At 48.7% G+C, this 12835-nt stretch overlaps 1 protein-coding gene across 2 annotated transcripts in view; it reads right to left on the reverse strand.

Moving 5' to 3' along the window:
- Nucleotides 1-12608, reverse strand: part of hivep2a (HIVEP zinc finger 2a) — an 88725-nt gene extending 76117 nt beyond the window's left edge. For both annotated transcript variants that reach the window (XM_086189514.1, XM_086189511.1), the window contains exons 1-2: nucleotides 12185-12608; nucleotides 5958-6016 (exon numbers count right to left, since the gene is read on the reverse strand). The gene's annotated coding sequence lies outside the window, so the exon portion shown is untranslated. The remainder of the gene's footprint in view (nucleotides 1-5957; nucleotides 6017-12184) is intronic.
- Between the last annotated feature and the right edge of the window lie 227 nt (nucleotides 12609-12835).

Consider the following 12835-nt stretch of genomic DNA (forward strand, 5'->3'; position numbering starts at 1 on the left):
TGTAGCAGCAGCTAATCCCAGCAGCTACAGGAACCAATCCCCCATTTTCCCAAATATGTCAACAGCATGAGATTAAGATTAGAGGACAAGCAGAAGAGGGGGATGTCAGAAGAGCCCTGGCTACCTGGAATAAAATATTTCGAGGGATGCGCTATCAGGTCATGTGGCACAGTTCTTCCAGTGATTGTCTTCAAATGAATCGTTCCACGGGAGAAAAAGACGAGGGAAGAAGAAGACATTTGGAGCGTTGTCATAATTTACTGGAAAATGCAAGGCTTTCTTGACTTCCTGTGCGAGGACAGGAAATGATGTCATTCTGCTGCTCTTGTCTTAAGTGTCTCTAACTGAAGCACCTGCTGCTCTCTTTCTTCCAAAATCACAGCCTTTGCTCGGACCCCTCCTCCTCCACTTCCTCCTGCTCCTCCCCCTTCCGTCCATCACACCGTACAAACCCCAGCGCCAGGGCACTGCCATCTCTCTCTCTCCCTCTCTCTCTCTCTCTCTATTCTCTCCATCTTGCTCGCTCTGTGGCGGGCAGAAAGCCACCGAGCGGCACAGCAGAGGCGAGCCACCTGTTCCTCGCTGGCAGTGAAGATGGAGGGAGGTGTGAAGAGATGAAGGCATGGTGAGGGGAAATGAGGTGAAGAGGGAGGGCACAATGATGGAGGGAGTGGAGTGGAGGAATAGAAAGATGGGAGAGTGGAAAAAAAGAGAAAAAGACTAAAGAAAATTTTGATGAGCAGGAAGATGGAGGGAGGCAAAAGAAAAGAGGGAGAGTGACAGGATGAGAGGAGGCAAGAGAGGAGAAAGTAGGATGAGGAAATAAAGGGAGGTTATGAGGAACAGCGAATGCATGGGAGAGGGGAGAGGGAAGAATGCTGAGGAGGAAAGAAAAAGGAGAGAAAGAAAAGAGTGAGGTATAATAGAGGAAGAGAGGGGGTGAGATTTTGAATGAGTGATAGAAGTAGGAGGAAACAGGAGAGTGGAATGAAAGGATGAGGCAAAACAGGAAATGATGGAGGAAGAGAACAATGGTTGACCCAAAGTGAAGGGTGAGAAAGGAAAGAGGTAAAAGAATGTGGAGCAAAACGTAGAGTGGTGGAAGATGGAAGGAGCTGAAGGGAGGGGGATGGAAGGAATGGAGGGGGCAGGTGAGGACAGGAGGGGGGAGGAGGGTGGGAGATAATAATTGGAGAAAGGAAAGGAGATGAAAAGGAAAATGGAGAATAAGTACGACCCCTTCTCCCCACCTCTTGACCTTAGTGCTCCCCTGTTCATCCCTCCATCTCTCCCTCCTCAAACATGCTGTCCTTCTCTTCTTCAGCTGATGTGTCGCCACGTAAGCAGGCCGCCACGAGTGATGACATCATGACTTCATCTCTCGCCATTTAGAATCAGCTATGCTGCATGTAGCATGACAAAGCTAGCATAACAAAGCTAACTTCATCCAAATCATGGCTGCTAAGTCAGCATAGCTAGTGTTAGCATGTGAGTCAGAGCAGCGACGCGCTAGCAGAGTTCTCAGACCCACTTGAGGGTTTCACATCGTGTTTGAGAGACCCACTGTAACAGAACGGGACCAGTACAAGTTCTGGGTCTGGTCCTGACCTCATTAGCATTGCAAAGATGAGAAATGTCCCAGGAAACTTCTACAAACTTTCTGGAACTTCAGCATAAGGAGTTTTGTTCATGGAAAACCTCCATGAGAATGAATGGAAATATAAAGTAATTAATGGGAATTAACAGGACTGAATATTCTAGAAGTTGTACAACACAGTGATGAGTCCGAAGGTCTGGTTGGACCCGTCAGACGTCTGTTTCAACTGAGAGGAAAGCGCGAACGAGACTTTCCGTGTTGTTGGTTGCTGCTGCTGGTTCAGTGACCTGATTGGCTGAAGTGTTAGACGGGGACAGGTGGTTCATCAGATGTTCTACCAGTGTTCTTGGTCCTGGGAGGATGAATCTGAACGCCGCGATGACCAAACTTGCCAGAAATGTTGAGTTCAACTTCTTCATCATTGAATGTCTCGACGTGACTCGGCACAGACTGTAGTCGTCACGCCTCCCACACAGTTGACCGTTGATGTAGCCCGGATAAACAAAACACAGAGCACATACAGTTCTCTTACACACACACACACACACACACACCAATCAATTAACACTGACATGCTTTAAACACGCATCTACCAGTGCAAATATAAATGTAGAGAGGTGCACACACTGAGCCACTTGTGCAAACTGCCAACCGTTTCACACTGGTGCACGCACATGTGCATACACACATACACACACACACACACACACACACACACACACACACACACTGCTTGCGATTACAGTGCAGTACAGCATGTACAGGAAGTGTGCAGCCTGCAGAGGCAACAAAGCCGTCATTTGCATGAGGAACGATGCGGAAGTGAATTGTACCACACTGCTCTCTCGCACACCACCACTACACACACATGCACGCCACCACCACTACATGCATGTGCACTCAAACACACACACACACACACACACACACACACACACACACTCACACACACACACTCACACACACACACACACACTCACACTCACACACACTCACACACACTCACACACTCACACACACTCACACACTCACACACACACTCACACACACACACTCACACTCACACACACACACACTCACACACACTCACACTCACACAAACACACACACACACACACTACTTTCCATGCCATTTGACTGCACAAACAAAGAGGCCTGTGGACCTCTGGATAATGGGAACCAACAGCAGTACAACCACACTACTATTCAAATTCTACCAATCTGTTATCTCTTATACACACACACACACACACACACACACACACACACACACACATTTTTTTGGGTGTGCTCACCCGACGGACATTCATCTGGACACAGCTGTTAGTCAACATCATTGACACTCTGCCCCGATGGGGTGTGTGTGTGTGTGTGTGTGCGCGCGCGCATGTGTGCGTGTGTGTGTAATGATTCTGTCAAGGGCACAGCTTGCATCAGTCGTACCAAGCTGGGATCGCCATGGCAACAAAACACACACTTCATCTTCCTCTTCACCTCCTGCTTTTTCTGCCACTGTATTTGAACGCACCATTGTGGGGGAATGGATGTGAGTGTGTGTGCTCTCCCTTCAGCCATGCTTATGAGGTCCGACTGCTTTGTGGAAATGTGTGTGTGTGTGTGTGTGTGTGTGTGTGTGTGTGTCACTTCCTGTTAGCCTGTGAACAGGGACTTAGTGAAGCTTTCATCAGTCACTGCCGGTTTTTGTCTTCCCATGTACCAACTCTGGTTGCCATGGTACCTGCATCCCTGTTTACTCCTCCATCTGTTATTTCATTCTCATGTCACCTCATTTGTTGTTACATTAGCAGTGCAGACGGTTTTCAGTCCTGCCGCTGAGGGTTTTTGGACCTTCATGCAGGTCTTCCTCTTGTAATTACCCGTCTTTGTCCTTGCGGTTCATTTATGGAGCTGCGAGACAGAATTTCTTCAAGCAATTTGAACAAGTTACATCCCACAAATCAACCGAAGCACACAAATGAAATACGTCTTGTAGGCAGGAATTAAATGGGAACACGTTGCATCACGTGGCCACAAATTCTTCAAATTGTGGGGATAAGATATTCTGTGGGCTGTCCAAGATCACACTGACACTTGTAATTATGCTCATTTCTAAAAGTAGATGTGGTCGCATCCTGAGGGGCCGAGCACTGGTCGCCCGGTGGTCGCTGCGTGCTTGTCCAGAGTCCCAGCGACACACAGAGGTTTTTGTCACAACATGGCTCCTTGATGCAGAGGTTAATACATAAATTGTAGCCATGTTGCCTGAACCCAGGACTCCCGTCAGCTCAGCCACGTGCATCAGAGCTGACACGCACCAACTTCCACATTCTTTGATTTTCCAGCACAACGGGCCGTCTGAGGGGCTTCTGACTCCAGAACCACAACATCCAGCGTGTCACTAAAGACAAACCTCACTAGACGTTTAACAAAGAGTAGAAAAGAGGCGCAGTGACGTGTCGACACTGCCCGAAGACGTAGATTTTCCTGATGGAACCAAGAAAGAATTTTTCAGTAATGAATTCAGTGGACGTGTTCAGGTATTTTCAGTTCTCTCATGAATTCGGAAGTGTCTCTGTGTGAAGAGAGTTTGGAGCCGCCGATGACAGTTGTCGTTTTGTATGTCTTCATCTCTCACACACACACACACACACACACACACACACACACACACACACAAACACACACACGCAGTGGGTGCATTTTACAGCATCTGCAGGCGCTGATGCACATCCTGAGCCTGATGTCTGGTGTGTGCGTGTGTAAATTTTCACAGAGATGACACCGTATGAAGTCTACAGGTCGATTCATCAAGCTTTGAGGTGCAGATAATGATCTCTGCTTTGCATGATCTATTTCTGTGATACAACCACACACACACACACACACACACACACACACACACACACACACACACACACAAAGAGACATGGGTGAGCTCAAATGTAGAGTAGACAAAGTCCATGACATCTTCAGTATGAAGCTACTAGTTGCACTGAGGAGGAAGCCATGGCCGACACACAAATCACACTGTTTCCTGTTCTATCATCACATTTGCCGCCATCATGAAAAGTCAGAGCGTGACACCTCTGATTTCACCCCTCCGTCTGGTGTCCACCTGCGTCTGCAAGAGATGTGATTAGTCGTCTTTTCCTAAATGTTTCTTCGTCCTCCTTTCCCTCCTGCATCACTTCTCAGTGACTAAAGAATGCAGGAAGAGCCAGAAACTTACATTTAGCTTGAAGCTAACAGAGACTGATGCTAACAGCAGCTAAACTGTCCAGAAACCTCTGGTCACCAACTCTCTAGGTGGTCTGGTAGAATCCAGGTCTCCTTGATCCAGACAGATGACCAGGGATCCACTGAGCCTTTGATCAATGATCAGAACTAACCGAAACACTTCCCGTTCAACGGCAAAGTAAACGAGCGGCGAAGACGTGGATTATACTTGCTGGGTTTAGTCACCGTTAGCTTCGAGCTAAATTTACGGGGCTGCCTTCTTCTGCATTCTAAATCACAAAGAAGTGTTGCAGGAGAGAAAAACAACTTTGTGAGCCCAAGACTCCCGTTTGTGTTTTTCCGATGTCACGTTGTTATTTTTAGTTCCATTAGCATGGCTTATCAACACGAATAGCAGCTAGCTTCTTCCGCTACATGACTGTGGCCTTTCTCGTGTTGGGGCTTTAGTCAGATTATCCATAACAGTGTCCAAACAATCAAATCAAGAACAGGATGTCACACATCTGGTGTTGCACTGCATTCTTACCATGTCTAGTTGTGTCTAGCACCTCCGCCCTCGCCCCTACTGAGTGCCACAAATCCAATCACTCCCACAGTAAGGATGCAGAAACGGGATCATATGGAAGCAGAATTATGGAGGGATGATTCTCTTGTTGGAGAGATGAAGCGAGTGAAGCCAACAGGCCGATTCAGACACGTGATGTGATGCTGAGGGCAGCAGGACCACGAAAGGGAGGCTTTTTCATTTACACTCCCAGTCGAGGTCACACCTCCGCTAACAAAGCTGGCAGGCTGCCGGAGGAAACGGCACCCGCAATTCAGCTCAAGTCTCTCCGTGTGTTCCCGCCTGTTTCTCTGCCTCGTGTCAGAGGCATCACGGTTGAGACAAAGGAACCCTCCAGAAAAATGTTCTACATCGGCAGATTTTCCAATTAAGGTCCAAAAGCACTTTAAAACTAGAAACAGGCTTCAGGTGTGTGCCTGTCACAGAGCTCATGAGCTGCTAACACACACAATCACACACTCCTGGCGAAGGTTAAGGATTCAGGGTCATTGTGTCTCTGGTGACTGCAGTGTCAATCATATGGTTCCAGCCCTCTTATGCTACCCCGCCGGGTCCTACCTGGTACAGGTGCCTGTCCTCTGATCCAGGTTAGCAAGTCCACAAACTGGTCGCAGCCTCTGAGGGGAGAGCAAGAGAGAGGACATCGTTAGTCCACCTGCTGTGAACACGCTTGTCTAGATGATCGAGAACCGTGGCGGCCTCCTCCGCCCCCACAATCACACAACACAACAGCGCATTTTCAGATCAGAGTTTTAAATAAAGTTCCGTAGCTGCTTTAAAAAAGTCTTTGCCAGGGATGGTTGAGTCCCACCCTGTGGCACCAAAGTACACGATGAAGCCAAAGGTTTGAGGTCGCCGCCGTCCTTCATGGTTTGGACGCTGTGGTTCCATTTACAGGAAATCTTCGCGCTACAGGATATAATGATACTCTGGTCCAAGTTTGTGGCAGCAGTTTGGTGAGGGCCCTTTCCTGCTCCACAGTGACATTTCCCCCGTGTTCAAAGCCAGCTCCAGAGAGGAATGGTTTTCCCCAGTTTGGTGAGGAAGTCGACTGGCCGGCTCAGCCTCGGCTCCATCCAGCAGCTCCTGGAAGGCCAACTGATGGCGAGCCAGGCTCAACATCAGCGGTGGAACGGAAAATACTGGAGCTTCCTTGAGGTGCTCACACTTCACTCCAGTCCTGGCATCCACACTGCAACTCCTCTTCCTGTCAGAATGCCTCCCCTCCAACTTCAGCTGCTCAGCGGTCTTCTTATTCAAAAATGATGGTCCGAAATAAAGAAAATGAAGGTGATGTACGTTTACAGATTAAGTTACCGAGCAGCACCAGAGCAGATCAGACGGAGGCCCAACGCCGATTTGACTGGAAACATGCTCGACACGTTCCGTCAGCGTAGAACGAGGTCTTTAACACGCCACTCAGGCTCAGGTTGTTCTGCAGAGCTGTTTCCATGGAGATGCTGTGCTAATGTTAGATGACCGTGTTTAAAATCCTCCTCACTGTGGGAAACAAGAACAAGCAAGAACTAGCTAGCTAGCCAGCTAGTAGCAACCCACACACTGCAAATGTCAAGACTTGACAGTTGGATTGTAAAATGTCACAGGCCTTAATGGTTATGTTGATGAACAGTAGTAAAGGTTTACAGCAGATGCTTCGCGTCGCACCGCGCACCAGGATCACAACTGGTTTAGGGAAATACAAACCAGCCAGTGTTGCTGCTATGAAAGAAGAATGATGGTGCGTTGCTACACGAGACTACTTTTCTCCAAGCCATCCAACCACAGGAGAGGAGGGGTGGAACAAATACCACAAAGACTAACAGCCACATCGTGTATGAGAGCTGAACAACGGTAACAGAGGAGCGCTCATCACACCTTCATCTCCACTAATCCTACACAATAGCCCTTTAATTTAGTCGATTAATGCCAGAAGCCTCTGGAATGAGACGTGCAGCCCCACGTGAGCTTGAAGAGAGAATTTCTGCTGGCTGTATTTTATTTGTTAAAAGCACCTTCAAAACTAGTAGGTTGCGAGCGCAATATCAGTTTAGAAGGTGGTGAGACAAGATTAGCACGTGAATTGATCCTGATCCTGATCTTTGATCCTGATCCTGATCTTTGCCGTCTTCATTCCCTGGAGTTGCTTTCTTCATGGTTTCGGAGCTCTGACGGACATTTCCAGCTCTCATGAGGACAACAATGATCCAACAAACAAACAAACAACCTGACATTTTGTTTCAGGGCTTCACATCTCTGGTGTCATTCATCCGTTTGTCATCTTCATTTTCAGACTTCTTGTTGTTGTTGTTTTTTTCAAGTCCACTGGGGTTTCGTCTCCATCTCCCCAGCTTGGATTCTTTTCATCCTCTGATATTTTTACCTGTTTTATCTTTTCTTTGGTTATGCAAATGACTCATTGTACAGAAACAGCAGTGACTGCCTTCATTGTAGCACTGCTAACGAACATCAGAGTGGCCAGCAGAGTCCGGCGGGTCACCACGAGGTCAGAGGATCTTTGTGATCGCTGATCTGCTGAGAATGTTCTGAATATTTTTCTAACATCTCACACAAAAATCTGACCACGTATTTTAAAATTAAAGGGTTGTTGGGGTTTTTTTGCGAGTGACAGTCAAACAGTCAGACTCTGCCTCAGCGTGACGATGATGCCTGTTGACACTGAACAGACTTCTGGATGTATAGCGATGCCATCTTATGTCTCCCTGCTCAGAAAAACCGTTTATATCTCTAACGCCAAGCCGGCTGCTTCTGGACGCCACAGGGCATCGTGACAGTGTGCGTGTGTGCGTGTGTGCGTGCGTGCGTGCGTGCGTGCGTGTGTGTGTGTCAGACAGCGATCAGCATTAAGAGGCACTTGATGAGGATGCGGGGTGAAATGAGTTGGAGAAGAAGGAGTCCTCAGCTCCATGTTGCAGGAGTAGAGAGATGGAGAATTTGTCTGTACAGCTGGCAACAAGAGCAACACACACACACACACACACTCACACACACTAACACACACACTGAGCAACATGTTTCAAATGAAAAATGTGTCAGCTGAGAGAACAGACGCAGACGGCTGTTGTTACAGCTTGGAAACCTTTCGTCCTTTCACCTCCTCTTCCTCGTCTTTCCTTTTCTCCTATTTCCTCTCCTTCTTTCCTTGCTTCTCCTCTTCTCTCTCTCTGTTTTCTTTATCACCTTCTCTTCAGTTTGCTCCTCTCACATCGTTGCCTCTCCTTGTTTCCTCTCTCCTTGATTCTGTCCCCTTTATGTTCACTTCTTTCCTATCTTTGTTTCCTTTCCTCTCATCTCCTAACCAAACTAAAAAGACAGGAAGCTGATCAACTCATTAGGCTGTGTGTGTGTGTGTGTGTGTGTGTGTGTGTGTGTGTGTGTGTGTGTGTGTGTGTGTGTTAATAATTTAGCCATTGCTGTCAGGACCTCAGTCATCAGTGTTCTCAGGTTCTTCTTCCGCTCTCAGGTGATCTCTCTCTCTCTCTCACACACACACACACACACACACACGCACGCACGCACGCACACACACTGAGTTGCTTCCTCTTCATCCTCAGTGTTGTGTTACCATGTGTTTCTCTCAAGGTATTCAGGTACAGTACTCAAACAAACATTTGTAGTACTTGTACTGTTTATTCTTGTCATGATGCTGACTTCAACAACAGCAGGGAGAACTTTGTTTGGGAGGTATTTTACTTAACTTAGTTGTAAACTGCCTTGAAACACATGTAATGATCCAATTTGGCTTGCTTTAACAAAGCTGAAGCATGCTCCGCCCCTCGCTGGCTCACCACAGCCAATCACAGCCCTCAGCCCTGCAGCGTGCTATGACCGACCAGCTGATAGCGCGACTTGTCACTTTGTCACTGGCTACAATTACAAGGCTGTTGTCAATCATCCAATGGTAACCTGATTAATGCTAAACTGTTACGACCTCCAAACCGTCTGATAACAAAATTGCACGAAGTCAGGAAGCATAGTGATGTAATGTGGGCGTGGCTTCCATCATTTGAGGAACTTCCTCTGTCTCGTGTAAACAGGAAGATGATGGAAAATCGTCTTAATAGGAACGTCTCATTTAGATGATGTTCCTTTGTCTGATTGTTGCCGTACAGGTAAACACAGTTGTTGCTATGGTAACGGGTACAGGGGTAGCAAAGGCTGCAAGGAGTCATGTACCCTGGTCTCGAACCTGTGACACGGGTACCAAGCGTGCTCAGCCACACTGGTGCTAACCTGTGGGTCCTTCCTCGCACCCTGACCCCGCCCCCTGTGACCCCCAGCACATCATCCCACTTCTCACGTCACATGTAGCAAAGGTCTTGAACCCGCGTCCCCCAGGTACCACACCTGCCGCCTCAGGGCCAAGACCAGCAGATCGCAGTTGATCTGAAGATTGGAAAAAAAAACATGCAGGCTGTGGTGGTCTGACACACACACACGCGCGCGCGCGCACACACACACACACACACGCGCGCGCGCACACACACACACACACACACACACACACACACACACACACACACACAGCTAGAACTACTTGAATGCTAGGAGTTGAACACCGTCTGCACCGGTGAGGACAGACACTCGCTCCCACGCAGTAAACCACAGTGACCATCTGAGGTGGCAGTGGGACAGCTGGTACGTGGGTCGGCCTGTACTCGTGCGCGTCCTCGTGCACACGTTCACCGCAGAAATCCCCGGCAGCAGAAGACACGCTGCAACGATCCGTCCTGTGGCTGGGAGCTCCTTCTGCTCCTGCAGCCCTCCTTCGTGGTGCGTTTCTGTCCAACTGCACGCAGCTTTTCGTTGTTCCTAAAAATAGCAGCTTTAGTGTGTCAGCCGGGCTCCGAACGAGCCTCCACCGACAGATGAGCCGCCAGCAGCGGCCGGAGACGCTCTGACTTCACCACTGCAATTTGAACGGCAGGCTGCTGTTCTTATTTTCTAGTTAAAACACAGTTTTGTTTGCGTTCATGATTCGTCTTCATGCCTCTTATTTAATCCGTTTTTCGAGCTGAAGCGACCGATCAGCCGACGAATGTTTGCTAGCCATGCTCAACGCTGCCGCCTCTGCTGACATCTGACACGCTGACACTTCCCCACTGATCTGACAGAAGCTGATGTTTACCCCCTCTTATTAAGAATAAGAATACTTTATTCATCCCACACTGGGGAAATTTGAATAGTTACAGCATTCTTCTTCTTCTTCTTCTCACTAAATACTGGAATTATTGAAATATTCGGAACATTGACAATTCCTCTGTTTCTAATCCACGAGTGTTTACAAGTGGGGTTTTTCAGCTTTTAAATAAACTCAAATCATATCAACTTGTTTTTACGCGGCTATAAAATATCGACATGTTGACTTGGTTGTCAACTCAGTTATTAAATGCTTTGATCCTGGATGTCGTCCAAAAATCCAACAGCGTTCAACCATTGGAAAAGAGTGAACCGGCACTGGACAGGACAGATCGAGACGTGAGAGCGCGCAGGAAACCTACAATACTTCAAATGTACATTTAGTATTTTTATGAAACAAAAGTAGTAACGAGCCTGTACCTTCAGGCTCAGGCCCTAATTGAAAAATAGATCTTTTAAGAGAATGTTCAATGTCAGCTGCTGATGTCATTTTATCAGGAATCTTTGCGTTTTTCAAACAATGCAGTAAATGAATGGAAGTCTGTTGTGTAATACTGTCATGGTGGATATCGGTGAGACCCCCCCAACCTGTCTGACTGTCCCTGTCATTTATGTGTCTTTGGAGCATTAGATGGATGAAACTGGGACGAGCGTTTTCCCAAGTTTCCGTGGCGTTTTACCGCCTAAACCATGGACATGTTCATATTTAACTTCCGGGATTAAATGATGAACTAATAATCGCCGTCCCAGTGAAAACTTTTGTTACTCACAGCCTGAGTTTCAGCTCAATCACGCTGCTGTAGTGTCCTTGAGCAAGAGCCCTTCCTTCCACCAGTTGAATACACAAGCATTTGACCCCTGACCTTTGCCCCCCCCCCCCCCCCACACACACACACACACACAAACACACGTCCGGAGGGAGAGAGAGGGATTACGGTGTTCCTGCTTAATGTGGTAAGACTGTAAATCTGTAATGTGGAAATGCAGTGAGGACAGATATTTTAGTCAGGAGCGGCCGTCGCTCGCAGTCCCCCCGGCTGGGGCCCTTCTCTCGACGGCAGCACGTCATGGAACATTCCCGGAACCAGCCAGCGCACCACCCACCATCTCTCTCTCTCTCTCTCTCTCTCTCTCTCTCTCTCTCTCTCTCTCATACGAACACACAAACAGAGGAAACAAATGATGTGCATGTGAGATAAAGTCACTCCCTGAAATAAAGAAATAACTCTTCCTTTTAAACCCTCGGAGGCGGTAAAGTGGCGGCAGCAGCCGGAAGGTCACCGCGAGCGTCCAGCTCTCCGACCACCACAGGTGTCAACTTCCACCGTCCTGCACATCAAACTGCAGAAAAATCGCAACCATGACACCCCTTCCCTTCCCTCCCCCTCCCCCCCCCCCCCTCACCTTCTACCTCCACCCCCCACCCCCCCAGCCAGCCGTCCGTGCAGGCTACTGCAAATTCCTCAGGATATTACGCAACCCGGGTAATCTGCATGCAATGCAGCGCGTGCCCGGGGTATTCCCCCTGCATAGCCGTGCCCTTATAAGCTAAACAACACGGCAAGTGCCGTAATGTCCGTCCCGGCACAGAAAAGCCTGCTGTCATTGTGAAATGTGAGAGATTTTACCTGCTGCCCTGCCGCGCGCCTCCGTCCCCGCTGCCGCCGCGACAGATGACAACAAGCGGTGACAGCGGATCCGATTCCGGGCGGGCTTGACTTGACACCTCGCTGGGAGCAGCCGGAGGACGGTTGTTAGAAATCCACAAGCGCCGGGGAGAGAGGAGGAGGAGAGGAGCGGAGGGCGGCGGAAGCGGCGGAGGAAAAGTTGCGCGTAAAAATGGAAAGAATCCTTCCCGACCGGATTTCTGCCGCCGGAGCTCCGCTGCTGCTGCAGTCAGACAGGCAGTAAATGTGCGCGTCTGACTCGTGTTTGTGAGCGTGTGTGCGTGTGTGTGTGTGTGTGTGTGTGTGTGAGAGAGAGAGAGAGAGAGAGAGGGTGAAATCAGGAGACACACACACTCACACACGGGGGTTATTCCAAGCGCCACTTCCCAGAATAGCAGCATAGAGGAGCGAGAGAGAGAGAGAGAGAGAGAGAGAGAGAGAGAGAGAGAGGCGTGTGTGTCTTTGTGTGTGTGTGTGTGTGTGTGTGTGTGTGTGTGTGTGTGTGTGTGTGTATGTATGCTTGTGTGACGTCGTCGGATCCCCCAGCGCGCAACCAGGGCAGAGGAAGGGGAGGAGGAGCACTGGCCGAGGACGAGACTCTGTCTGCCGGCT

Source organism: Aulostomus chinensis, chromosome 20 (genome assembly GCF_037954235.1).
Source record: "Aulostomus chinensis isolate RoL2024-O1b breed Wild chromosome 20, RoL_Achi_v1.0, whole genome shotgun sequence".
Classification (NCBI taxonomy): domain Eukaryota; kingdom Metazoa; phylum Chordata; class Actinopteri; order Syngnathiformes; family Aulostomidae; genus Aulostomus; species Aulostomus chinensis.